This window comes from Rhodnius prolixus, unplaced genomic scaffold (genome assembly GCF_049639745.1).
Source record: "Rhodnius prolixus isolate KJV_2025 unplaced genomic scaffold, Rpr scaffold_15, whole genome shotgun sequence".
Lineage (NCBI taxonomy): Eukaryota > Metazoa > Arthropoda > Insecta > Hemiptera > Reduviidae > Rhodnius > Rhodnius prolixus.
Genome location: NW_027411605.1, coordinates 6,235,062 through 6,262,452, shown reverse-complemented (window position 1 = coordinate 6,262,452; position 27,391 = coordinate 6,235,062). Strand labels below are relative to the sequence as shown.

The following is a 27,391-nucleotide window of genomic DNA, read 5'->3' as shown; positions in this document are numbered from 1 at the left end:
GAGTACCATCGATGACGACAAGTTCTCCCCCTTCCGCAGCACTCTTGCAGCCCCATACCATCACACAGCCTCCTCCGTGCTGGACAGTTTTTATTATCTTTTTTGGTTCAAGTTCCCTATTACTTATAAATTATTTTTCTGCTTTTTAATCAATTCTTTATGTTTATAAAAGAAAATGAGAGCATTAAATTCATTGTTACTATCATCGATTTCAGTGCTGAAGAAATAGTCATCCTAGAAACAAAAGTTCAGTAGATAAAGTAAGAAAACTTTTGTGTATGAATACTTTTTTTGACCACTGTACGTAACTAAAAGGTAACTTCAAGGTATGAACCAATAAATTGCCACAGTTCAACAGCAAGAACTCGAAAACCTGATGCCTCAAAGATCAATAAAACTATTACCAGCTTCCAAGGACAAACCAAATGGTGGAAACCATAATGGTTTTCCGGGTGCTAGGTGCCCAGCTGTACACACTCTATATTTAGATTAAAATAACTAACCGCATATCCCAAATAACAGATCTCTACTATTGCAGAAAGCAAGTAAATTGGTTTGAAACACGAAACAATACACATGGAAATAATCTGAGCTGGCACTTTTCACAACTACATGAATACACCATTTACAATTTTAACAAGTTAATCCCCTTTGAATAGGATTTAGCAATCAATCTTGTGTGTGATGGGGCGGGGGCGGGGGGTAACCGTTTTGGAGAAAACAGGCGAAAGACACCGAACGCGGAGTGCAGGCGGAGGCAAGGGCGCCACTAAGTTTTAGCTGGCGTGCTAAAAGATAATCTAATTATTTCTACCAAAAAACATGTTAGCAAGTTAAACCTCTTTGCTATTTAGACAGAAGTCAGATTTAGTATCTTCCAACACTTTTGGCTGCTGTTATCAGTACTTTGCAATGAATTACCGGCCAAGAACGGAACTTCTTGGCTGTGCACAGAGATGGCGTTGCTATCTACATCAGTTTGTATAATAAATGGTACTCGTATCGCTACGTAACCTACGTCATTGCAATAGTTTTTGTATTAGCCAGCTATTTGAAGGGGACGTATTCATTTCATTAAAATGTATAAACTAGGATATCGTGACGTCACAAAACTCTTTGTACTGGTCTGTTTGTGGCCAACGGAAATTAATTCTAAAGGTGGTGGTGAAAAATTTAGTTAGCAATTAGCGATCGAATAAAGATTGGTCTCGATTTCCTTTTAAGATTTTTCCACTACTCTGTACATATGCAGACGACACAGCCATACTAGCTACAAGTACACATCCTTCATCAGCTTCATACAAGTTACAGGACACATTTACATAAAATAGAATCCTGGGCAAAGAAGTGGCGGATTAAAATGAACCCATAGAAATGCCACAGCATGCCACGTTTACTCTCCGGCGGGGCTCCTGTCCACCTGGTCCTCTTCAACAGCAATCCTCTTCCTTGTACAGATCTGGTGCTAGCTACCTTGGGCTCTACATAGACCAAAGACTCACGTGGAACCCACACACTAGACTTAAAAGACAAAGCAATGACGAAACGTGTGAAACTGCTTTACAGACTTCTTGGGACGACGCTCCAAATTACCCATTGAACTCAAACGATTAATATACAATACTATTCTCAAACCTATGTGGGACTTACGGACTAGAGCTGTGGGGTTCAGCCAAACCTACAAACATACGGACTGTACAGGACATTTCAGTCAAAACTATTGCCGACAGATAGCTGACGCTCCTTTCTACGGTGACTAACCTCACTCTTCACAATGACCTCAACATTCCCTTTATAGACCAACACGCTAAGACTAAATATTAAAAATTCCATACTGCTCTCTCTACTTGCTCTAAACCTCTTGTACTGTCTCTCGCTTCCTCTGACATCCCTAATACTCCTCGACGACTGAATCGCCAGTGGCCCCGCGACTTCCTTGTAGGCTGAAGACCTAAATTGTTACTCTCCTCTCTCCTCCTCGTATTCTCCTCCATACATTCTCCTCTCTCCTATAGAGAGTGCTCCCGCTGGGTAGCTTCTCTCCTCCTGCTCTCCTCCCGCACCAGTTCACCATATTCAGTCTTCATATTTACTTATTGTATACAGTATACAGATTGTAAATAACAAAATAAATTAAAAAAAAAAAGAAAGATTTTTCCACGGGAAGGAGCACTCAGAAACCGCAACCACAGATGGAAACCTGCAAGGGGCGGCCGATCGGTTACTAAAGTTTCTACGGTGGAGTTGACTCCGTTGGCATATTAGGAGAAATTTTACATCAATAATTTAAAAAAAAAAACATGATATCAAAACGTGGATTTTGTCCAAACAGCTGAAATCGTAAATGAAGTTAATGAGCAGTGCTTATCAGATGATCGGATTGGCTAGTCCAATCCAGATTTGCCAGGTGTTCCATCGTCTGCGAAAGAGTACATTTTCGCACTTCCTCCTCAAGGAAGCAAAAACGGCGAGTAAGAAAAATAAATACAGACCCATATCTGGCCAGTTAATAGCTTAAGTTTAGAGAAAAGCGGTCGCAGAGCTGCAAAGAAGTGGCGGTCGAAAAAAGTGCTCTTACGTTCAATCCTCTCATCCTCTCCAAAAACCATGTCCCCTGATAAGAAGGAACTAAGACCGGAAGTGATAATTCCACCCCCTCCACATACACACACACACACACACACACACACACTTAGGCAGTGTAAACAATAATTAAAAAAAAAAGACCTTGCAAGAAGACCCTTCCATAATAGCTCCAGGCACCACCAGCAACACGATAATGACTTTGGGAATGACTAAATTACAAGTAACAAAGTAAACCTTGACGTCATCGTTAATTTTACTTCGGCCATAACTTACTTATAATCAACTTAGCGTGACTTTATAGCATCTACCTATTTCCGGCCGGTAGGCTACTCGGTCCAGTTTAAGTATTGAATTTAAGTCACCCTTCGTTAGTTCCTGGTTGCAGGGCTTTTAATTTTTGGGGATTCCGCTACTCTGTGGGGTCTCGCTAAAAGTACGCAAATGGTAGAACACCTGGATATACAGGTGAGATACTTAGTTTCAGGTGAGAATCTAATTATTAACGTTAGAATTGTGCGTAAATCAAGTAATCACCGTAAATACGAGTAATATTACTCAGTGTGTTACATATATCGTACAATATAACGCTAAATCTGTTGACAGATTCAAGGATATCCAATATCACCCTAGACGATAGGAGCACTTCGTAAAAACCACTTCTCCAGGGCTCAAGGGGCAGCTTAAAACTAATACTTCCGGTGATTACTTATAAACAGCACGATTACAACAACCCTCTCCTCTTAGCCAGACTAAGAGAAGTAAACAAGGGTACATCGATATCCGGGGATATAAGGCTAATCCAGGCCGTGTTCTCTTTATCCCATATTGCTTAACAATGTTTGCCCGTGTACATATTGACAGAGTGGGCGATAATAACCCCGTTTTAATCCACAGTTTGACTCGCTTATTGGCTCGGTTCTCCCTCATACCCTGTGTTTACGATAAAGGTTGGCTCTTCCATAGAAGCTACTAATCAAATTGTTGAGAATTTTCTGTGGGAAACAAAAACAGGAAGTGATGTCATCGTAGATTATTCTGAAGTGGCCGTTTAGAGAGGGGCAGAGAGATTCAACTCTATCTCGCAACCAGATCGGCCATTTTCCCCTAAAACCCTATTTAGTATTAAAACCAAAAAAAATTGGTGGCGTTTTTGAAATTAAAAAAATAAAATTAATAAATACTAAGGGTTTTTTAAATATTTATTTTGTAATTTACAATCTGTATACATTATATACAATAAGTAAATAGGAGTTGAATGAGATGAACTGGTGCGGGAGGAGAGCAGGAGGAGAGAAGCTACCCAGCGGTAGCACTCTTTATAGGAGAGAGGAGAGATAGGAGAATACGAGGAGGAGAATATGGCGTTTGGTTCTTCAGACTATAAGGAAGTCGCGGGGCCACTGGCGATTCAGTCGGCGAGCAGGATTATTAGGGATGTCAGAGGAGGCGAGAGACAGTACAAGAGGATTGGAGCAAGTAGAGAGAGCAGTATGGAATTTTTAATATTTAGTCTTAGCGAGTTGGTCTATGAAGGGAATGTTGAGGTCGGTGTGAAGAGTGAGGTTAGTCACCGTTGAAAGGAGCGTCAACTATCTGTCGGCAGTAGTTTTGACTGAAATGTCCTGTACTGTCCGTATGTTTTGTAGGTTTGGCTGAACCCCACAGCTCTAGTGTTGTAAGTCCCACATAGGTTTGAGAATAGTATTGTATATTAATCGTTTGAGTTCAATGGGTAATTTGGAGCGCCGTCCAAGAAGTCTGTAAAGCAGTTTCACACGTTTCGTCATTGCTTTGTCTTTTAAGTCTAGTGTGTGGGCTCCACGTGAATCGTTTGTCTATGTAGAGCCCAAGGTAGCGCACCAGATCAGTACAAGGTAGAGGATTGCTGTTAAATAAGGGTTTTTAAAAACAGTATTGACCACAAAGGGCCAGATCACCGTCTCTTTGAACCCACCACTTCAGCGAACGGGCGGGCGTCCAGGAGAATAGTTATTATTTATTTGTTTATTTACTTTGCAATATGTGAAAATAAATATATAAAACATTTAAATGTTATTGAATATCATAAAATAATAATTTGTGAATACAAATGATCTACAGAGTTTGTTTACACTATCATCCTTGCGGCTCTTGGTAAGATTTATTAAAATTATTTAAGGAGAAATGGCTCTCTACGTAAAATAGGTTGCCGACCCCCTGGCTATAGAGTGGTACCCAGGGATTTGTAACAATAATGAATAAAGTACAGGGAAATGAATGAAATTCAATTATTTATCAAAGCGGTAAAATATTTTTTTCTGAGATACCATCATTTCTGCAACTAGCTATTCAAATTGTGGCGGGAATAAGAGAAGTGAAATGGCGCGAATTGTACTCGTATTTTGAAATGGGTTAAGTAAACAAACGTCTACATAAAAGCTGTATGTACAACAAGTTCTGTGTTCAGTACTGGGTTTTGTATGTCTGCATGTTTGTTTCTAATTAGGAAGCCTAGCCCTGCGGGATGTAGGCAGGCAGGAACTTGTAGGGCATGGAGCGGGCTCAGGTAGGAGCCCATTGTGCCAGCACCAAAGTGGGTTGGTAGCACTGTGTCTAGTTATACATATATATATATATATATATATACCTCTTTCTGGTAGCACTTGCGGTCTATGCAATGAACACTAACACCAACACATGGTCAGGATGCTGGTTGAAACCCAAACCCTTGTAATTTAATATATTTATATGTATAACATCTGTGTGTGTGTATGTAAATATATACATAAAGAGCTGCTAATACATCAGCATTATACATGCTCCTACTAACAACACAAAGATTATGTACTCGTGACCGTACTCCTCTTCAGTTCGCTCTGACTGTTGCGTCTATTACGTCATAATAACTCGCAACAATTTCCCTTATTGTCACAAAGCACCAGTTCGTTACCAAACTCTTCCACAACATGCCAAATACAAATCTTTTACTACCACACACCAGATTTCCCTGCTCTAAAGAGTTCATCACACTGTGGTTGCACTAAATTTTCTAAAACGAATTTCCACAGTAATGTTTTGGAACTGAACTAGAGAGAGAGTTTTCCAAAAGTTACCTTTCGCTTTAAACGATGGTGACTTCTACTTATTTATTCATTTTCTTAAATCCAACAAAGAAGTAGATGGAATTTTCAGTTTAATACACCATTCTTCATGTAGATGGTAATAAATAAATGTTTTTAAATTAAAATATTTATACGTTTTTTTTGTGAACTCTCATTTAGATGGAACTATATACAGTCGAACCTCTCAATAACGGACCCTGGCGGGGGAAAGCAAAGTGGCCGCTGTTTGGAGGTGGTCGTTAGAAGGAGGTTGGCAAGTTTTATAATGAAAAAATATGGGTTTTTTTCCAAACATCTATTTAAAAATTAAAATTAAAAATAGTTATTTATTTAACAAGTGTGGAAAGTAGTACTTTTCCTCACGCGAGGCAGGGTTTGCACGCACGAGCGAGCGAAGCAAGGCGAGTGCAAGTGCAAATTGCCGAGTGTGAGGAAAATACTTTAAACTCGAGTTAAATATTATATTTTTTCTGCAACCATTAGGGTTATTAACTAAACAGGAATCACTAGAATCCATTTTAAATTTCTATAAGGTAACACTATAACCTTTTTAACTGTTATAATTAAAAATATCTAATTATTTATTAAAATATTATTTTTATTTCTATATTCCTTTCAATTATTATTTTATTTTTTAATATTCGTTTTTTAATTATTTAGTTACGTTAAATAAGCTTATTAAAGTTTATTAAAGAAAATATTTAATAGCAAAACTTCTTATATCAAGGAAGCACAATAAAGTTTTTCCACTCACTAGTGAGGAAAGTGACACTAACGGGAATTTTTCCCCACTAGTGAGGTAAAGTTGGGCATTACACAGCTGATTCTAATTGAGTAATGAGAACATTCCAACATGGTTGCAGAAAAATAGCAGTTTAAACATTTACTTCTGATTTCCCTGAGAGGTCAATCAATAGTGTTAAGATTTCGACTTCACTTATGTTTCCGTCAGTTCATTTACTACTTCTTGAGATTGAAAACAAGCGTGATAAATTTAAATTCTAAGACTGAAATTTTTGGCTCCCTATGAACCAATCAGGAACGAGATACGTTTTTTTAGAATGCGTACTTGAATCTAAAATGAACTTTTAAAGTTGGGTTCTATTTGAATGTAAAATAATTTTTTTTTTAACTTCATTTTAAAGTTGGAGCGCTGAAAAAGGAAATGAAAATTTACTGAAATTCTTATCGCCTGTAATTTTGTTGACACGTTGTCTTCTCCTGTAAAATCTCCTGTAATTGGACTAGCTGTAATAATTTCAGTTAGAGAATACAGTTGAGCATTTCCAGCTACCAGTTCTGTTTCCCGCCCAATTGATGGTGAGGGATACAATTACAGGAGAAAGGATTAGAAAGCAATGATGAAAGGATAAAAAGGGAATTAACAGAGTTGATCAGCTGTTAATGGTAAATTGCATGGGTGTCAGTCATGAAGGCCCCTGAGGGGAGGGAGGCCGTCCATCGATTGTGTCCGCCCAATGATACACAGGATGTACCAGGGGATATAAGGTTAATGTAATGCTATTTCTGTAATACCCGTGCCTATCGCAACGTCTTTTATATACTATTATCTAAATGGCAGTATATTTATATTTGTACTCGTTGTCGAATAACGTAATGTCAGGACATTGTGTATCTTCTTGATAAAAACTAAAAAAAAAATGGGGTGGACATCTCGCATGACGTTTAATACTATTCTCAGGCTACTTAGCTAACATTACTTCAAATACGGCATGTTTACCTCGTACAATTATTTAGTTTAAAACCAATAAAGGGAAACATTCTCCCAACTCGTCCAGCAGGAACTGTAATAAGAGAATCTTTTTAAGAACAATGATTCAAATAAAAGTTTACAAGATTTATGATTATGATGATTAATTGTTAAGTAAGTGGGCGGGGCCCTGTTTAAATGGCAGCGCAGCCAAGAGGCTTACAGCACCATCCCTCAAGATAGTCTAGTCTTAGTAAATCCTTCCACTTCTTACAAAGCCCACGAGATCTTTGTTATGATATGATCTCCTCTGGCCGCAAAAAAATAACTCATATCGTTATCTTGACGATAGCGTTGGCAGTGAAAACAGGATATGATAAGCTGCTTTCCTTCTCCTTCTGGCAAAAGATTATCTCTTGATGTCATCATGATCTGTCACCCGCTTAAGAACTTAACTTGTTGTACCGTACACTCTCTCTAGAGAAAAATCTCTCCACCAAATTAGTACTTCCGGTTGGGGAATCGAAATTCTGGAATTTTGGTAACTAATTATAACTTTCCCTTAATCGTGCACATAAGTAACAGGACCGTTCATTTCACCAAATTGGCACTTTAGAGGCATTCATCCTAACTGCCAGAATACGAGGTGTAGATATTAAATAACGAGACTATTGCTGTAAAACCATTTTATTTTAAATTTATACATATTTAGTTATTATCACCTTCAATATACACCCCTCCCCTATCCCTACAACGCTCCACAGCGAATTTACCATTGTTCGAAACAGTGCTGGAAGTCTTATTCTGTGAGCTCCTGTATGAGGCGTGCTGCTTTTTCTTTCACAGCTTCAACGGATTGAAATCGTGATCCTTTTAATGCAGATTTGATTTTGGGGAACAGATCTAAAGTCACATGGGGCCGCGAGGTCAGACGAACAAGGCGGATGGCCTAAAACTGCGATGTTGTACCTGGCTAGAAACGTCGTCTTGACAGACACAATGCAGGGTGAGCCGGCGCGTTGTCTTGATGGAGAACCCCGTGACTTGTTCTTCCACAAATTGGGTCGTTTTTTCCTTACTCATTCACGGAGTTGAGCAAGCACCTCACGGTAGTAATGTTGATTAATTATAATCGATATTTTCATCCGTTTTGGACGTGGAAGGGCGACCCGGGCGGTCATCATCTCCGACGTCTTCTCGGCCATCTTGGAAACGCTTGAATCACTCAAAAACTCAGCGCTTCGTGATTAACATTCATCGCCATAAACTTCTTTTAATAAAAGATAAGTTTCAGTAGCGGTTTTACCCAAGTTTCATGTGAAATTTCACGACAATTCGTTGCTCTACTACATGTGTAGTATCATGTTTTCGGCAAAACGACACTAACACCTCTTACACAAACGACGGTTCCGGTCAGACAGATTTCTCTACAAACACGTGAGACGCTGCAATCGAAAGAGAAGGCTTTACGCTGTGCACAGATGTCGGTCGTTGGGATTTGGTGTATGCATAGTTCTACTGTAGCAGCATCAGTCTTGTTATTTAATAGCCACACCTTAGCTCTTGAATTTTCCACGAAAAAATAGCATCAAATATCAGCTGTACTAACGTCAGTGCGATGGTGACGTCATATGTCGTACCTAGCAGTGCCCCATCCCGGAATTACGGCATCACTGTACAGTATATAAAACGTAATACAACTAAGTGTAAGATTGACAAATCAATATCTTTTTACCCTGATAGATTGGTAGATGAGAAATTCTTAAAAACAGATTTCAACAAAATGTTTCGGGCATTTTTTTTTATAATTATTGAATGGCTGATCTAAAATCAATTACTTAGATGAGAAAATACTTGTTGCCATTCCTGGAAAATAAACAGCATCTTTAGAAGGGTTTAGACCGTGATGAATTGGTTTTTTAAAAAAAATACAAACTGAGTGAGTTAAAATTTGAAATTCGAGCAATATTTAAAGAAAGGTTGAAGCTTGAGAAATTGATAAAGTTGAGGGGAGCCATGCTTAGACGATTCTTGGCGCACCGAATTGGTTTATGGATTTCAGAGGAGGAAGCGCAATGGCGGGACATTCTCCGATCCTTCACTCGTTTTAACGGAAAGCTGCAGGTCGTACAAAATTTGGAAGCGGGTCAAGAATTGCATAATCTTCCTTAATAGGAACATGGGAATTAGACCCAAATGTCATTCCAACAAGAGGGCTTAAACTCTGTTTGGCCATGTACCAAGGCTTTCTTTGTCAGTTCAAGTCTGGCCAGTCCTGTTTTGTCTCAACTAAGAAGTAAAAAGGATTGCAAATGGATGTAGTGGCACTTTGAAGGCGTGAAGGGTTTCCCATTGGCTTCCGGAAAAGCGGAACTCTATTCTAATTAGGAAGTGAGCTTGCTGTCCAAAGTAAGTTCCTCTTTAATCAACAGGAAATAATGCTCTTCTGCGGCATGATCATGCAAGTCCTCACACTCTGCGGCAGATTGCCTCTAAAATCAGTGATCTGGAATTTGGTCTTGTTCATTGGCCAGACCTCGCTCCTTCCTAAACTACCACTTATTCCGGGTTCACGGCTCATTTTACCACAAGGAAGAACGAGATAAATTCTGGAAAGCACCGAATTCTTAGCCTTGAAAGAAGCTCCGGAGGTTGCATTACCTCTTATGGTATCTCCATGGTTACAGTTAATTCAAGCAAATTTGCCGTTATAATAACTGTGCAGTGTATCTCACCATAACCAAGATGAATGACTAATTATATTCACCAAGATTACAATTTTAATAAATCAGCTGCTAAATCTAAAGAAATACATCAGGTGTTCCAAAAAAAAAAACAAAAAAAAACACTGTCGTCAGCTGGTTGGACGCCTGGAGATAATGAAGACAGATGGGTTAGTGGGATACCCAGAGACTGGGGTCTGTACCCATTACTACCCAGCACAGAGACTCCACCATTACTCTAAATGACTACTCTTCTCGCTCATCCCACCGGACACATGATATCCGATAAACCATGGACGTTGAGTACATTATTTGTTATTTGGGACATTAGCCTTAAAGAAGACAGTTTGTAAATTACAAATGAACGGTTTTGTAGCTAACAAATTATCTGCTTAGTGTTGGCATTTTCTTTTTAGTAGTCGTTTAATGATAGAGTTACTAAGTAAGCCTTTCCGACAGGACTGTGCGATTTTTCATTTCCGATATAATGTTTTTTCCCCCGCTTTTACACGCACGCGCAGACACGCCCACTCATAGATCACACACGCACACGGACACATTTCTCACACTAAGAGTAGGAGGAAGTAAAAGTAAAGAAAATGGGAAAACGATTCCTTTGATTGGATGCGTCCATTTTGCGGATTACCTTGTGGAAGATGACCGAGAACTTCGTAGTAATCATCTGCCACCTCCGCTATAGTTTTCCGCCTCCAGGTAGCAAAAATTTTCACAGTTACGAGTATAACATATTGATCTCCTAGCTAACCTTACATTCTAAATAAATACGCACACTCTGCTGAGGCGCACACCCTGCTGCTATTCACAGGGACTTGAAAGGGAAGCATTGTTATCCTGGAGAACAGGTTACATTCACAAAGTGGCTGAAGGGTGTGGAGTCTGCCCTTTAGACTCGCACAACTCGTTTCGCTAACAAATACCACCCTCAGAGAGGGCTTGCGCTTAACCGCAGGCAGGGCTACACAGGTGCCGTGAAATCCATTATAATTCACTTTTAAACAGTTCCACCAACAACCAAAGTTCACACTCAGTTTCAGAGGTATTGCGACACCTGAGGAAGAAGCGCTGGGATATCCTGCATGAATACAAGGCATGTCCTGCATTCCAGCTTTGTAACACTTTTTTTTTACCTTCTTTTATTACTAATTCAGAGGAAGTTTTGCAATCGTGTCGGATTTTCACAGGAAATTCATGTTTTCTAGTCCACAAAACGGAAATTTACTATCCCCTTGTTCTATTATCGTTTCCAGTAGTAAAATTGTAGCTAAAATACATCAACCGGAAGTTGCGACCATTCTGAAGCTATTTTTCAGTTGTTTTTGAGATAATCTCCAAAATGCATCCAACTATTTTTTATAAACTTTGCATACTACTTCCTCAAGAACATGCCAGGCTACAGGATTTCTCACACAAGGAGGCAGGATGTAAGACTGTTCCATCTCCTCCAATTGCCGACTCGCAATTACGTGCTTAATATTAAAAATGGCTTCAATTTAGGTTCATGATTACATGAAAAGAGTTTATGGAAACCATGGCATCCTTAGAACTCCTCTTATCAAAAGGAGTTCAAGGCTCAAGTTTCAAATGCAATAAATTTGGATTTGAAGATTAGAGGACTGGATAAGGTCGCCATTAAACTGGTGTTACAGCAAGGGAGATTGTCCTCAACACCTGGACTAGGTGACGGACACAAGACCTGCTATAATCAAGCAGAGTTGTCCTCCTGACATCTGATAACAATCGGCAGAGAATTTCAACATTATCCGGTACTACGCTTCACTCGGGTTCTAGAAGATCGGCAGGCTGCAGAGATAACGATACAGAGAAGTCGTTTAACCAACGCAACCCTCTTCTGTGCATACTCGATTCCTGGACTCACGGGATGCCCGGGGAGATCTGAAAACTAAGACGGTATTCATTTGCTCCAAAGAACAGTTGGCCAGGAATGGAGCTAGTACTCCTTTCATTGGCCCGGAACCAGTCCTGGGGATCACTAGGGGTGCAGTTCGTGAGGCTCTCAGAGATTGGATCTGGAGAGAACATGAAAAGTACTGGGTGATGCTTCCTGGGGTCAAACACAGCAAGAGGGTTATGCCCTTGTTGTGCGGACAAAGAACTAAAGTGACTCTAGGTTTGGGCAGGAATCAGATCACTCTGATTACAGGCCTACTCACAGGGCGGAAGGAGACTGCGCTACGAAATCTTTGGTACCTTGAGACCAGAGGAGATTGTAGCGCAGAAGGAACTGTTAGGGAAAACCCTCCACCTTCTTAGAAGGGGAAGTTTCACCTACTAGACTTAAAGGGGAAGGCACAATAAGCCTCTTGGTGGCTGCGGTGCCGTGGGGCATTGGTTCCGTCCCACCGTGCTCCAAAGAATAGAGAGCAGCATGGCAAATAATAAGAGAAAGTTGATTCTTACCAGGAGACCTTAGGGCTTGGTCCTTGCAATATAGAAGGAACCTTCAAGGAATTCCACGCATTCCAGCAGGATAGGTAGGCTGCCGATTGCCAGACAGATAGAGCCCAGTAAGATGGACTTCTACCTTGGTTTATAGCCCTAAAAGCATCAACAACCGCTAGGTCTGTACTAATGGACCAAAGTGCAGATGCTCGCCAGCGATGGACTCATTGTCCTACCCAAGAGAGGTTTTTCCCCCACGCATCTGATCCAAATTTAGGTAGCAAGCATTTTAACTCCAGATTTCCAATTCCTTTTCAACCCTCTGAGTGACATTACCACAGTCCCAGAATGTTAGAGAAACTTGTAAATTCCCGTTTCATATTAACTCAATGTTTTACAGAAAGTTTTTTCCTTCCTTTTTTTTAATTGAAACTTAGCGATTGCAGCAAGTTTCAACAGGATTATTTATAAGCTCAGCATCCTGAGATAATCTCTTGAAGTGAACTCTAGTAAACAAGCCCAGTTTAATTAAAATTGAAAGATTAAACAAGCAAAAAATTAATTAACAAGGAAACTGAGAGAAATGTGGAAAAAGAAAACACACGCAATTGATAATGAAATGGAAATCTGCGCCAAGCCGGGAAAATCACGTTTCCAACCAATTATTTGATAATCACCCGGCCCCCAACCTCCCCAAAGAAAAATCGTCCACCGAAAATGCGCTTCACTAAATCTATTTTTGCGATTTCCTTAATAAATAAAAACCTAGTATTTTTACTTTAAGCGTGTGTACATGCTTTTCCGGTGCTATGAGGAAAATACTTGATCAGAAAACTCTTGTCGAGACCAGAGATTGAGATAAAGTAAGAGATGCAAGCTAAACTTTGAACTAAAAGTTATAACCGTCAAGTAATCCAATAGGGAGGTGGTCTGAGGGGGGTATTAAGTGAGAGATCTTTGAAAACGGGAATGGCCCTTGAATGCCGAAGTCTCCTCTAACACTTTGCTCTAAAGAATTCTATAGCAATCTGAATGGAGAGCAGGTCCTACGCCTGCTAGATCAATAATCACCAGAGTAAAGTAGCTCCACGGCCTGCTGTATCTCGACCAGCGGCCTGGAATAAAAGAGATCGACTTCCTGCTTCTGGAAACTTACTTCTTTTTCTTTTTTTCTTGTATTTTATTGCTTCCCCTTCCTTGGTAGGAGGAAACTATTTGTGATCATGCTAACTAGTTTGGTGGGGAAGTGGGAAATACGAGGTTTTCCGGTCCTCTGAGTCAGAAAACTGGTTTTCAGAAAAAAATATTCCCCCCAAAACTACAAAAATCGCAGGGAGCTGAAACTTTAAATTTAGATTGGCTCCCATCCGGAAAACCTGACTTCCGCCATTTAACGGAATAAAATTTTTCACATTTAGATCGAAAGGTTTAATTTGAATCATTTTTCAGGGAATGAATCAGTTAATTGGACACTTTTAAGTGTAAGTGAACATGTTCGTACAGGTCAGCAGCTTGCCAGGAAGTCGTGTGTGTGCATGTTCGCAACCAAGGTTTCAGATGCGTCAGTTTTGAGTTGAACAATCTCAAAATGAAGCTTTCACCACAGGTACATGTCTTATTGTTCCGCTGAGTTTGAAAAAACTTTTTGGTTTTTTTTGAAGGGGCGGGTGTTGGTGTAGTGGTCAAGAGAGTGGCTTTGTGTTTCAGAGATCGCCGGTTCGACTCCTGCGTATGACTACTTTTTATTTGTTACGAAAAAATTGTTTATAGTAAATTATGAGCTTCCGCCCCCGTCCAGGACACCTAGTAGTAGCAACGTTAAGCCCCGCCTGAAAAAAAAAAATAGGCGATTACTCTACTTTACTTTTATAAAAGAGAAAACAGGAATGTAAATGTGGTTTTGTGGTAACTGTGACGTCATGTTTCCTCCAATAGTTTCCCCTTCCAGTTCCTATTCCAGGTTTCCGGGAGGGATAATATTCAGTTCGTTTAGGTGTCACTACAGTTTGGACACTAACATAACAATATTTCCTTGTAAAATAGTGATTCGCGTGATGATTTCAACCTTTTCAGGATATAAACATCATCTCTGTGTCTAGTTTAGTTGGGTAATTTAAGAATGACGTATGGTAAGAATCATATTTAGTAAGTCATTTTTTGGCAATCATTGTTTAGGTTGATTGTTGTAAAAGATATCGAGTAGATGTACAAGAATTGTCAATCAAATGAAAACCTCAAATTACGAATCAATCTATCAATTTTGTCAAAATATTCTTTTAATTCACCAATCGATCTTTTAAAATTGAATTCTGGTAAACGATCTATTATCTATCAAAATTACAGCCAGCTGACAGGCGATTATATAAAATACTTTTATTTGAAAGGAAATACAAAAGGGGGAATAAAAATTGCAACACTTGGATATTCCGCTAGCAGCAGATGTAAGTAAAATTTGTATAAAAAAAATGTATATACTCTGTATACAGGGTGAACCAGTAAGTCAATGTCCACAGCTGCAACTGTATGTAGTACATCTAAAGTGGAGTTCAATGACGACATTCGCCAACTTCATATTTCCCACTGTTCTTGAGTGACGTCACTTTATACGGTATAACATTTTCTCAAATATTTCAGTGAGATCAGAAGTAAATGTTTAAAGTGCAATTTGTAACCTTTGACTTCCTTATTTTAAGACAATCGACTTTTTAAAAATTGACTACTAGTCCATCTAAAAGAGTTTTCAATGAATTAAACAACTTGATAAATTAACACTGTTGAGTGCTCGTAAACACGTTTTCTTGCAAAACAAACGTAATTTCTCATACGAAGATAAAAGGAATCCTGGAAAATGATATACCGTTTGAAAGCCCATTAGACAAGGAAACTTTTATAAAAAGTGCCAGCACCTAGGGTCTGATAATGATCACATAAGGGCCTAATGAGTTTTCTTAAAAATTTCGATTACTTTTATTTTCCCCAGTATCCAGGAGGAAGATTGAGGCTGTTTGGAGAATGACTTATGCTTCGAAATGGTGTCAATTTTTAGAAAATTTATCTGCCTTTCTAGCCGTGTCATCAGAATCGAATTCGGACTAAAACTTTCTGAGTAATAGCATTTTTATTGGAAAAAAAGTAATGATTTTAGAAAAAAAAAAATTAAAGTGACGTCACTCAAGAACAGAGGAAAATATGAAGTTGGCCAATACGTCATTGAACTCCACTTTAGATGTACTACACACAGTAGGCCTATGGACAATACTTACTGGTTCACCCTGTATAAGCACAAATTGTTTACGATGGAACTAAAAAGACTGATTTACATCTCTATAGTCCAATCTATGTGGACCTACGTACTAGAACTCTGAGAGCCCAGCCTGACAGATAAACATACGGACAGTACAGATATTATGAGCTAAAAGACCACGACGACAAATAGTTGATCACCCGTTCTACGTCACAAACCTGACACTACATAACAATCTTGACATTCCGTTGGTAATGCAACACTAGCCAAGAAAGAATACCAGGAAATACCCATACTACACAGCGCCAGTTGTCACGAGATCTCATTCGGGATTGACTATCAAAGTAGGGTATCATGTCAGCAGTGCAACCAATGGGTAGTTTCACTCCTCCTGCTAATCCCGTCTAATAGATTCCACAGTTCACCTGTTTCACTTCCTGCGTTCCTAACTCTGCAAATTGTATAAATAAATTAAATGGAAGGAAACAGATTAATATTTTACAGATGATGTGGACGTACTTCAAATTGGAATAGCACTTTAGAGGTACTGTCTGTCATCTCTTGAAAGTAGCTTTAAATACAGCGGCCTGAGAAGATTCTGCAATATCTAAGATCGTAGATAAAAAAAAAAAAAAGGAAGACTTCATAGCGTGCATTTCCGGTAAAACCCGAAATAGAATATCTGCTTGATTGCAATGCTTTCTGTGTGTCGAGAGAGGAGCACCAGTACGAGTACAGGCTTCACAGGATTAGTCTAGAGTTGTTTTTTTGCCCCGAACAGAAGTGTGAGGGGAAAAGCCCGCCAGCCCGAAGGCGGCAAAACAAGCTCTTACGGTCGCATCGAGTTAGCGATAGAAGCTTCAATTTACCTCTCCTCTGTCTCCTCTGACGGCGCACACATTTTATTGGATTTTAGTTTGTAACACGATGGAAAAGATAAATCTAATGTGAACACGCCCACGACTTCCTGTTTCCTTTCAGACTCGCTATAATTTTAATATATTTTGTGCTTCCCCAACAGGTTCACTAGAGAAAAAAAAAAAAAATCGTAATTTCCGGAATACATCCTCTTAAACTTAAATTTTCAAGACATGAATTTTGAAAACAAAAGCATTAGATCTATCATTGAATAGACGGCAAACGGAAGTTAAAGAGATTCCCACTTCCGTTTACGTGATTTTCTTCAGTAACCTTACTGAACCCCCAGTTTTCCAGTAAACATTATGTAAGTAAAGGGGTGGGCCCAAAAATTCCACGGGACAGGCACTTAAGAAGGCCCCTCCCCAAAATGCCCTCGAAGAAAGACTTCTGGGAGAAAAGAGTTCCAAATAAATAGGCAGATATCGTAAAAGAACTTTTCCTATAAATTCCCCCCACCCCAACAACAACAACAACAACAACAAAATGGAAAATCGATTCAGTAGACGGACACTTACGATGCTTAATATGTATTTTGATCAACACAATTTCAACTTTTCTACTTTTTGTGTTATAATCATGCGCAGATTGGCGAACTCTCAGAGGCCATGTTGGACAAACTTCTTGTTTTATGGAATTCCAGTATTTCACTAATTCTCCAATAGACGCCATTGAATGTACGAAATTTCCATTTTAAAAAAAGAAAGCAAAATATGAATGACAAATTGCTACCTCTCTGGGTGATAAATGGATCAATTTGATGGAAACTTCATTGGGATTACAATATATATATATATACATATTCGCAATATCTAACTTGGAAAAACCTCCCACTAAAACTGAGAGTCAACATCCATCATTTCCTAGCCAGTGCCAGCAGACGTCAGTGTATTGAGTCTGACCAGATAGATCGGACCAACGCACACACCCAGCTATACTCCTGGGAATTAGTCGAATTCAGCTCCCCATTTAGTCCTAGTCTACGCTACTAGCCACCTACCTACTAATGAGCGTAGGGTGCTGCTTGTTAACTTGAGGCGTCTAATTACTAAATTCTAATTATTGTAACCAAAATATCGACTTACACAATCAATATTATAATGCGTAAATTTTAGAAGCATTACATCTCTCATATTCACTTTTGCTCATTCATTCAACGTCAATATCGATATATTGTGTGTTATTTTAACTAAGACAGTTTTACCACTTCAGCGTATTTCAAAATTGTGCGTTATTTTAACTAAGACAGTTTTTCCACTTTGGCGCACTTCAAAACTGTGCGTCATTTTAACTCCAAAATTAAGACCACTGTAAGACTATAACTCGATAGTTATAGTCTTACAGTGGTCTTAATTTTGGAGTTAAAATGACGCACAGTTTTGAAGTGCGCCAAAGTGGAAAAACTGTCTTAGTTAAAATAACGCACAATTTTGAAATACGCTGAAGTGGTAAAACTGTCTTAGTTAAAATAACACACAATTTTTGAAATACGCTGAAGTGGTAAATCTTTCTTTTAAGAGTTAAAATAACGCACAATTTCGAAATACGCTGAAGTGGAAAAACTGTCTTAGTTAGAATAACACACAATTTTTGAAATACGCTGAAGTGGTAAATCTTTCTTTCAAGAGTTAAAATAACGCACAATTTTGTAGTAAGCCGAAGTGGAAAAACTGTCTTAGAATAACACACAATTTTTGAAATATGCTGAAGTGGTAAAACTTTCTTTTAAGAGTTAAAATAACACAAAATTTTTGAAATACGCTGAAGTGGAAAAACTGTCATAATTAAAATAACGAACAATTTTTGAAATACGCTAAAGTGGTAAAACTTTCTTTTAAGACTTAAAATAACACTCAATTTTTGAAATACGCTGAAGTGGAAAAACTGTCATAATTAAAATAACGAACAATTTTTGAAATACGCTAAAGTGGTAAAACTTTCTTTTAAGACTTAAAATAACACTCAATTTTTGAAATACGCTGAAGTGGAAAAACTGTCATAATTAAAATAACGAACAATTTTTGAAATACGCTAAAGTGGTAAAACTTTCTTTTAAGAGTTAAAATAACACAAAATTTTTGAAATACGCTGAAGTGGAAAAACTGTCATAATTAAAATAACGAACAATTTTTGAAATACGCTAAAGTGGTAAAACTTTCTTTTAAGACTTAAAATAACACTCAATTTTTGAAATACGCTGAAGTGGAAAAACTGTCATAATTAAAATAACGAACAATTTTTGAAATACGCTAAAGTGGTAAAACTTTCTTTTAAGACTTAAAATAACACTCAATTTTTGAAATACGCTGAAGTGGAAAAACTGTCATAATTAAAATAACGAACAATTTTTGAAATACGCTAAAGTGGTAAAACTTTCTTTTAAGACTTAAAATAACACTCAATTTTAAAATACGCTGAATTGGAAATCTGTCTTTTTAGAAAATTATTTGGCTATCAGTATTTATACAGGTGTCGCCATTACAGTACAAATGACGGAACATTCTTAAATTATCAACAAATATTTTTTAAAAATTCCTTCTAGTTTAATGAAAATGTATAAATCAGATTTTTTTAGTCAGTGAAGTACTTCAAAATTGAACAAACTCAAAATACTGTCCGAAATAAAGTATTTCTTAAGTGAAATTCACCTGGTGAATTATTTTTTTTAAAAATCTGAACTATTGCCTGAACAACTGTAAATAGCTTTTCTGAAGGGTGCATTTAATTGTTTCAACAATACATGGAAGACAAACCCTTAATTTAAAGAAAAAAATCTACCCGCTGAAGGTTAGGTACCTATTAAAATTTAGAATATTGAATTAAGTTGAGCTTTATAAGTGTAAAAATAAAGTTAAAAACATAAATACGTTAAATATTTACTTGGTTGCAAATTACATTTTTTTTTTGTAAATTAATGTTTTTTGTACTTACCATGATTGGCAACAGTAGATAATCCTTAACAAAAACTTACAGTTTAAAAAGTTAAGTATAAGGGTTGATTAAACGCCAAAAGGTACACAAATCAGCGAGTACCCAACATTTCATTAATACTTCATTGATATAATTTAAGTAATTTTACTGCATTAATTTTCATTAACATTTTTTAGAATTATTAGACGTCACAGACCCTTATGCTGGCCAGTTCATTTATATTTTTTTGTTATAATTGTTATAAAATGTATATTATATCTTCGTTATTAAATAGGTACTTTATTTTAACTCTATTCCAAATTATTCTTATGATTTCTCTTTAATGTGCCCTTTATTCTGACACATATTCATGCTTGTTAAAGTAGAAAAAGACAAAGTTAGAGTCGGCTACTGTTTAAAAAATTTGAATCACGGAGGATCTAAAACAATATTTCAGTCTTGAATTCGTCTCACCGAAATATTCGTGAGCACAAATAACACACAGTTACTAACAAGTAGATTATTCAACAATAATTATTCATTTCCAATTTTAATTTAATTTAGTTCCCCTAATTTTACTTATAGTAAAATGCTGGAATAATTAGCTGTCCTAAAAAGTATGCAAATTTTATTAAAATGCATATATATAGATAAAAAGATATTACAGTCAATCAATTTAAGTTAAATGGTGTGCTACTTGAACAAATATATTGTAGATGAAAATGGCCAGCATAAGGGTCTGTGACATCTAATAATTCTAAAAAATGTTAATGAAAATTAATGCAGTAAAATTACTTAAATTATGTCAATGAAGTATTAATGAAATGTTGGGTACTCGCTGATTTGTGTACCTTTTGGCGTTTAATCAACCCTTATACTTAACTTTTTAAACTGTAAGTTTTTGTTAAGGAGATTTTTGTACCTTTTGGATAGATTTTCCTTTTTGTCTATTTTGTATAGTTACATATCTGCTTTACAGATTTTTTTAAAATTTGGAATAAGCGATTCTATCATTATAACCTGATAAGATGTTAAGTCGGAACCGTAACTACCACTGAAGAGATCTTTTTAAAGAATGATTATAGTTGCGGTCCACAAACCATCCTCAATAACAATTTTTTTGAAAAAGCGTTTTGAATAAAATAGGAAGGTATTTGCACGTAAATAGAAAAATTAAACTGCGATTTCAGTACTTCCTTTTAAGAGGAGTAAGAAAAATAAACTGCGAATACAGACAAAGATTTTGAATCGAACGGCAATTCATTGATGTAAATCGGTTCACTTATTGATTATTTTAACGATTGCAGTACTTCCTCTTGGTAAGAGTAAGAGCATGATGGCACTTCACAGCCACGTAGAGGAGCTTTAACCGCTTCTTCGTGCTAAATTTTATCAAAATCGGACTAAGGGTTATAGAAATATTGGTAATAGTTTTTAGAAAGGGCCTTATTTGGGTGAGGCAAACTCCTCTCCTTATAAGGCACAGCATCGAGACTTTCAAAGTGCAAATCTGTACAAAATTTCGATTCGAATGACACTTCATTCATGAAAATCGGTTCACGTGTCGATAATTTGAAATGATTGCTATACTTCCCCTTAATAAGTGTAAGAGCAGATCGCCGCTTTAATATTACGTAGGGGAGCCCTAACCCTATCATCCTACCAAATTTTATCAAAATCGGGCCGAGATTTACAGAGTAATTAGTAATAATAACCCATTTGATGTACAGCGTCGAGACCCCCAAAAGGCACATCTACATAAAATTCCGAATCGAATGACACCTCATTCATGAAAATTGGTTCACGCGTTTAGGCGCTACGTTGTTTACAAAAAAGGTAACAACAACAACAACAAGAACAAGAACATTTTTTGAAAAAGCGGTTTTTGCTTATTTTCGGCAACTTTTTTCTCGGATCCTATTAGATCTGGGTTGTTGCAAAAAAATTACTGTTATAAAGGAGGGTTTGCCCAATATTTTAACGAAAATTTGGGAATTTTATCTTTTACAGAAAAAGAGAAAAAATTGTCAAAGTTGGGTGTCTTTCAACATTACGCTTTTTCGTGCAGTTTTTGACGATCAACCCTTATACAACTGTCCTACCGGACAGTTTTAATATTGCTGTTCATTAGTTCATACATATTAGTAAGTTTTAAGTAGGTTATCTTCTAATTATCTGGAATTTATTCAATTTCAGGTGAAGTATTTTCAGAAAAATATTCATTACCATCGCGTAAAATCAGATACCACCGAACCACTATGTAAGAAGGTTTCTCTTAGGTTACCGAACAGTGATGACTAAAATTTAATACATAAAATATTTACAAGATGTTTTGCCAACTTTCAAGATTAAAATTGTAATTATTTGTAATGAATTTGAAAATTTATAATATTTTATTATTTTGTTAGTCGATTATTGTAAAAAAATAGGAACTCACTAGTTATGCGTAGGTTGAAATAGTGCATAAAACAGCCGATAGAAAATGGAACTTCTTTGACTAAATTTAATATAATAATGGACACATTATTTAGCAATTATAGAAAATGGACTTTTCTTTTTTTGCTTTTTAAACTAGGTCATACAATATATTGATTCTATTCGAATGGTAAAGTGTAAAATAACTTTTTTGTAAACGCCTAGTATGTTGTTAACTTACAATAAAACAACCTTCACGGCAAGCTAAAATAAAAAAACCTTGCTCCTAACACGTCCAATTGCACTTGCACCAAATTGCACTTGATAAGTTTTTGACGTAAAGCTCTACACATGCAATGTTTCTTATCATAGAATTGATAAAAAGTGACATATTTTATAAAAATTAAATAAATTGATGTTTTTATAATCAAATCCACACTTTTGGAAGCACAGGTTTATCTTGGCATGTGCCCATTCTGGTGTAACTTTGCACTAAATGAACCTAACACTAATCTGTTATTTTGAGTTATTGTTAACTTTTTGATAATTGATTCTGATATCGATTGAGATCGAGTATTAACTTTCGCAAGCGCAGTATCAAAATGGCTGACAATTTAAAAGTAAAAAAAAAGAACAAAAGACTAACATACTTTACTACAAATTTCTCATATAAATCATTAAATTAAAACCCAAGACCTAGAGACAAGGATTCAAACCCAATACAGCAATATATTTTAGCTTGGCGGGCCTCTTATCTAACCGCTCGTCTATAGTAACGTCTTAAAATGGCCGAATAACAATTTTATTCCATTAACAATTAGTTTAGCTATAGACGCATGAATCTTGAGCTGACTGTAAGTTGATTTTTGCAGTTTTTTTCGGATATTTTTGAAGCGGAACATCCCTAATATTTAAAGTCAACTACATTTTCGTACTAATTATAAGTTTGAAGAGAATTTAATTATAGTAAATTGAAGTTAGAGAAAGTCCTAAGTGTTCAAATTAGATTTTTTGATCAATCAAGTTGTCTTGATGCAGGAAGTAGAAGTTGAACTTGGCGTCAAGATGTACCCCACAAAAGTGGCGATTTGATTGATTACATTGTTATCACTATATCTTCAGAAATTACCGGCTACCATTGGTGCAAAAAAAACAAAAACTTTTTTTATTCAATTTAGGCTTATTATTTTCGGTTAATAAAAGTATGTACTTATTTTCTGAACGTTCAGTGTAACCCAGTAAGTGTATCTTCGGAAAGAGCCAGTTTTCTATTTTCAAGTTCAGGGATACCATCATTATATATATGCAAATAACTAAGAATCAATTACAGTACATTTAGGAAACTAGCATGAATAACGCAGACATTAGAACTCCAGTGGGGTTCGCAAAAATTTGGTTTGATGAAAAGAGATGAATAGCTATCTGAGAAAATAGTTAATACAACAACAGAGTTCAGTAGGGAAAGGGATTAGCTATGCGGTTAGCGTATTGGATTCAACAAGGTGGAGGTCCCCGGGTTCGAATCCAGCGGCTGGCCCCGTAGATTCTCTCTTCCTAGGAGCTTCTTACAGCTCACACTGTCCGGTGATGGAGACAGTGTTGTCTGTAACGAAGAGATCACTGTCCGGAGGCCGGCAGTGCACTGAAAAAAAGCTCTGGGCGCCAATAACCTGAGATGTTGACGCGCCTTAAATCATTAAATTTTCGGCAGCAATTTTTTTCAGAAGTGAAATTGAAAAATCTGTAAACAATTAAATTTTCCAAACTTTTACTAAGCTTAGTAAGCTTTCTGGTCTGTAATTTTCGCTTGTGCTTCGATTTTTTTTAACATCCATAACTTAGGAGTCCAATGTAGTATTTTGTTAAAAAAAAAGATAAGCTGTAGGTATTCTTATTTTGTTTATTTTTAATAAGAGCAACAACTTAGGCGCTATAAGCCTTGCATTCAGTAGAAGAAAACTGATATCGCTCCTTTTTAGATCTGTTTGAGACCGTTAAATGTAAGAACTATTGCGGAAGAGGAAATCTTACAAGAATAATTCAGAAAAGCGGCACTTCCGGTGGAGGAATTTTGACCGGAAACCACCTCGCGGTCAGGCCTTGTGATTTATAACCAACCACGAAAAAACTTTTAAGCTACCTATAATTGTTATGAGCGTATATATTGTTCACAATATATAATATAAAGGACAAAAAAGAGACCATTAATATCACTTTTTAGGACTGAGGGACCTAAATATATATATATATATGAAGTAAAAACTCATTTTCTAAATTAGTGCCAAAAGTGATAAATAATAAGACGTCTAATGAATGTAATGTTAGCTGAAAATTTTCTAGAGTTAGACTGAAACTTTTTTTTTAGAATGCAATTTAAAAAAAACAAACGATACAAATCAATGAAACAAAAAAATGATTACAAATTTTTAGAAGAATATCTAAAACAATTTTACCCAAATTAATAAATAATAAATAATTATGGAAGCCGCTCACCTTTATTGTCAACACTTCGGCTTTGGAAGGGGTTTTCTGGTCCAGGTGAACTGCGAACAGCGCAATACTATCTGAAGACAAGTTAGGGTATACCGCGTAATCCCCTAGTTCCAGAAAATTTATATACTGAATGTCCTACAGCCCCGCCACAGGGGTTTGCCACTTAGCTATCTCTGTACGGAGCTGCCTCGATGCGGCCAAACAGTTAACCACATAGTGCCCTCTGTGAACTGAAGAGTGTGCGCTTATACAACGATTGCCATGTCCATTATAAAAGATTTTTTTTTTTTTTGTATAAACAAAATCAAAAAAATGTCAATTAAGAAGATAATAATTTCAAAAATATTTTAGAATTATTAACACCGAAGCTCAGGACGCCAGTTATGAAAGACTATGGCGAAGCCCAAGTACTTTCAAGTTATTTCTATTTAACTAAAAATCATTTTAAATTTAAAGTCATTAAAGGAAAATACGACATTCTGCAGTATTAGAAATCAGGAAGCACCAGGCAGGGCAACCTCATACTGCCAAATATCCCACTAACTAGGCAATGAGCCAATGGTAAAATGTATACACAGGAAATCCCAGAATTTTTAAATTCGATTGGAAAATTAATATTAAAAAAAAAGGAGCAATTCTCCCCTAGTTTGTCGGTTAATACAAGGATTTCAGCTGCATTGTATTAACAATTAAGGAGAATTAAAGAATGTTTTACTTTGGTTGGCCTGCTCTTTGACTTGCTATTAAAAATAAAACAAAAATCAAACAATTACTGGTTAATTTCATCGGAAAATTAAAACTTTTATTACATTGTATTAAAATAAAAAGAAGAAGTGAAATTTATACACCTGGTAATATACGAATTCTAATATTAAATTATTTTATTTATAGAGTTAACATATCTCTACAATTTGGTAAAGAATTCATTGAATTCGCTAAAGTACGAGAATAGATATAAAGGTTTGAAATTTGAACGAATTTGAAAACCACTAAAATTCAACCTTCCATTTCTCAATAACTAGTAATGTTAATATATTGCAATTTATATCTGCTATACAGTTCAGTATTCTCTACAATTTGGTAAAGAATTCATTGAATTCGCGTAAGTATGAAAAGAGATATAAAGGTTTGAAATTTGAACGTATTTGAAAACCACGAAAATTTAACCTTCCATATCTCACTAACTAGTTATGCTAATGAATTGCAATTTATATCTGCTATACAGTTCACTATTCTCTACAATTTGGTAAAGAACTCATTGAATTCGCTAAAGTAAGAAAAGAGATATAAAGGTTTAAAATTTGAACGTATTTGAAAACCACGAAAATTTAACCTTCCATATCTCACTAACTAGTAATGATCATACATTGCAATTTATATCTGCTATACAGTTAACTATTCTCTACAATTTGGTAAAGAATTCATTGAATTCGCAAAACTACGACGACAGATATAAAGGTTTGAAATTCGAACGTATTTTAAAACCACTAAAATTTAACCTTCCATATCTCAGTAACTAGTTATGCTAATACATTGCAGTTTATATCTGCTATACAAGTCACTATTCTCTATAATTTAGTAAAGAATTCATTGAATTCGCAAAACTACGACGACAGATATAAAGGTTTGAAATTCGAACGTATTTGAAAACCACTAAAATTTAACCTTCCATATCTCTATAACTAGGTATGCTAATACATTGCAGTTTATATCTGCTATACAAGTAACTATTCTCTACAATTTGGTAAAGAATTCATTGAATTCCCAAAACTACGAAAACAGATATAAAGGTTTGAAATTTGAAAGTATTTGAAAACCACTAAAATTTAACCTTCCATATCTCTATAACTAGGTATGCTAATACATTGCAGTTTATATCTGCTATACAAGTCACTATTCTCTATAATTTGGTAAAGAATTCATTGAATTCCCAAAACTACGAAAACAGATATAAAGGTTTGAAATTTGAAAGTATTTGAAAACCACTAAAATTTAACCTTCCAAATCTCTATAACTAGGTATGCTAATATATTGCAATTTATATCTGCTATACAACTGTGAACTCACTATTCTCTACAATTTGGTAAAGAATTCATTGAATTCCCAAAACTACGAAAACAGATATAAAGGTTTGAAATTTGAAAGTATTTGAAAACCACTAAAATTTAACCTTCCATATCTCTATAACTAGGTATGCTAATACATTGCAGTTTATATCTGCTATAGGGTTCACTATTCTCTACAATTTGGTAAAGAATTCATTGAATTCGCATAAGTACGAAAACAGATATAAAGGTTTGAAATTTGAACGTATTTGAAAACCACGAAAATTTAACCTTCCATATCTCAGTATCTAGTTATGCTAATACATTGCAATTTGTATCTGCTATAGGGTTCACTATTCTCTACAATTTGGTAAAGAATTCATTGAATTCGCATAAGTACGAAAAAAGATATAAAGGTTTGAAATTTGAACGTATTTGAAAACCACGAAAATTTAACCTTCCATATCTCAGTATCTAGTTATGCTAATACATTGCAATTTGTATCTGCTATAGGGTTCACTATTCTCTACAATTTGGTAAAGAACTCATTGAATTCGCAAAAGTATATAATAGAGATATAAAGGTTTGAAATTTGAACGTATTTGAAAACCACTAAAATTTAACCTTCCATATCTCAGTAACTAGTTATGCTAATACATTGCAATTTGTATCTGTTATATAGTTCACTATTCTCTACAATTTGGTAAAGAATTCATTGAATTCCCAAAACTACGAAAAAAGATATAAAGGTTTGAAATTTGAAAGTATTTGAAAACCACTAAAATTTAACCTTCCATATCTCTATAACTAGGTATGCTAATACA

The 27,391-nt window shown here is 36.1% G+C and overlaps 1 protein-coding gene and 1 long non-coding RNA gene across 2 annotated transcripts in view; one reads left to right on the top strand and one right to left on the bottom strand.

Annotated features, from left to right (window-relative positions):
* The window catches only part of LOC141454872 (glutathione S-transferase-like), a 108,789-nt gene extending 84,110 nt beyond the window's left edge, over nt 1–24,679 (bottom strand). Inside the window, exon 1 of the mRNA XM_074129541.1 lies at nt 24,523–24,679. The gene's annotated coding sequence lies outside the window, so the exon portion shown is untranslated. The remainder of the gene's footprint in view (nt 1–24,522) is intronic.
* LOC141454873 (uncharacterized) lies at nt 14,541–22,320 on the top strand. Its single transcript, XR_012458999.1, has 3 exons — nt 14,541–14,671; nt 14,886–14,983; nt 21,811–22,320. It is a non-coding gene; the product is annotated as an uncharacterized lncRNA (long non-coding RNA).
* Nucleotides 24,680–27,391: the final 2,712 nt, after the last annotated feature.